A 2,596-nucleotide genomic window follows, 5' to 3' on the forward strand; every position below is an offset into this window, starting at 1 on the left:
TCACAAAAAGAGCAGCAGCAACAGATCACTATGTGTGTGTGGTTCCGCTCAAGTGGGGGAGTCATACATTTGTTCTTTTCTAATGCAGTTTCCTACTTGCATGTATTAGAAAAGTAGTCAGAGTCACAGGAACAGAATGTAGAAGCTGGGCAGCGGTGGTGCCCAACTTTAATCCCAGCACTTGGAAGGTGGAGGAAGCAAGTGGATCTCTGTGAATTCAAAGTCATCTTGATCTACAGAACAAGTTCAAGGACAGCCAGGGCTACCCAGAAAAATCTCTGTCTCAAAAAAAAAAAAAAAACTCACAAAACAAAACAAACAAACAAAACAAAAAGACAGAAAAAAGAAAGGCAGTAGTGTGTTAGGGATGCAGCTGAGTTGGGCGCTTGCCAAGATCAAGGTTCTGTGTTCAACCCTCAGCACTGGGCTTGACAGAGGAGGGAGAATGGCAGGAGGCAGAGTGAGAAATAATGGTTTGTAATATTATGATAAGAATTACAGCCGGGCGGTGGTGGCGCACGCCTTTGATCCCAGCACTTGGGAGGCAGAGACAGGTGGATTTCTGAGTTCAAAGCCAGCCTAGTCTACAGAGTGAGTTCCAGGACAGCCAGGGCTACACAGAGAAACCCTGTTTCAAAAAACAAAACAAAACAAAACAAAACAAAAGAATTACAGAGATGGAGGGCAGTGACAATTATACAACAATATAAATAGACTTTATACCATCCAACTGTTCACAGAAAAAGGGCTATATGGTTAAGATGACAGATTCAGTTGTGTAATTTATCACAATCAAAAAAGGAAAAGACAGGTGTGTACAGAGGCAGATATTGAGGTCTTCTTCAAACATTCCAAAATGATTTTATTTTTAGTTGTGCGTATGTGTTTGGTGGTGGATATACATGAATGCAGGTGTCTGGGGAATACAAAGGAGGGTGTTGGATTCTCTGGAATTACAGGCAGTTGTGGAAGTGGATCACACTTTTAATTCTGTTTTGCTTCCCCCTTCAGGATTTCTCTGTGTAGCCCTGGCTGTCCTGGAACTCACTCTGTAGACCTGGCTGGCCTCGAACTCAGAGATCTGCCTGCCTCTGCCTCCCAAATCCTGGGATTAAAGGTGTACACCATCACCATTGCACTTGTAATCCTAATTCTTGGGAGGTGGAGGCAGAAGATCAGGAGTTCTTCAGCTACATAGCAAGTTCCAGGCCAGTCCATATTCTGTGAGAACCTTTCTAAAAAAAAAAAAAGGTATTCACACAAAACCAGTGCAATGGCTCAGTGTGTTGCAAGTCTGCCAACCCAAAGTTATTCCACAGAATCCACATAAAGGTGAGTGTAGAAAACCAAGTACAAAAAAAGGGGGGGCTGGGGGCTGGAGAGGTGGCTTAGCAGTTAAGAGCACTGACTGCACTTCTGAAGGTCTTGAGTTCAAATCCCAGCAACCACATGGTGGCTCACAACCATCCATAATGAGATCTGACTCCCTCTTCTGGAGTGTCTGAACACAGCTACAGTGTATTTGCATATCATAAGTAAATAAATCTTTAAAAAAAAAAAGAAAGAAAACCAAGTACACAAAAGTCTCTTCAGACCTCCACACCCTACCCCCATTCACACACACATACTACACTCTATCTATCTATCCAGCTATCCATTCATCTATCAATTGATCCATCTGTCAGTTTTGAGGCAGTCTTCCCCCATACAGCCTTGGCTGGCCCTGAACTTGTTTTGTAGACCAGAGTGGCCTCAAACTCACAGAGTTCTGCCTGCCTCTGCCTCCTGAATTCTGTGATTAAAGTCACCCACCACCACACCCAGGCTCACACACACATACTGAAAGAAAAGAGGTGTCCTACTTAGCTCAGTTGTCAACTTGATACATCTGGGAAGAAGGAATCTTGGTTAATAAGGGCCTCCACTGGTTTGGCATATGGTCAGGTGTATGGGGACATTTTCTTTCTTCCTTCCTTTTAAAAAAAGATTTATTTATTTTGCATAAGCGAGTACATTATAGCTGTCTCCAGATACATCAGAAAAGGGCATCGGATCCCATTACAGATCATTGTGAGCCACCATGTGGTTGCTGAGATTTGAACTCAGGTCCTCTGGAAGAACAGTCAGTGCTCTTAACCACTGAGCCATCTCTTGATATAAGAAGGCTCAACCTACTATGGGCCATGCAACAAATGATGAGAACATGTAGGGGAAAAAAAAGAAAACTAACTAAAACAGAAAGTTTTTAAAAAGAAAAAGAAACCTAGCAGGGCTGGTGAGATGGCTCAGTGGATAAGAGCACCAACTGCTCTTCCAAAGGTCCTGAGTTCAAATCTCAGCAACCACATGGTAGCTCATAACCACTCGTAATGAGATCTGAGGCCCTCTTCCGGTGTCTGAAGACAGCTACAGTGTACTTATTTATAACAATAAATAAATCTTTGGGCTGGAGCGAGCAGAAGTCCTAAAAGTCAATTCCCAACAAGCAGATGAAAGCTCACAACCATCTGTACAGCTACAGTGTACTCATATACATAAAATAAATTTTCCTTTTTTGTTTTTGTTTGTTTGTTTTTTCGAGACAGGGTTTCTTTTT

The sequence above is a fragment of the Mastomys coucha genome, unplaced genomic scaffold (assembly GCF_008632895.1).
Source record: "Mastomys coucha isolate ucsf_1 unplaced genomic scaffold, UCSF_Mcou_1 pScaffold22, whole genome shotgun sequence".
Lineage (NCBI taxonomy): Eukaryota > Metazoa > Chordata > Mammalia > Rodentia > Muridae > Mastomys > Mastomys coucha.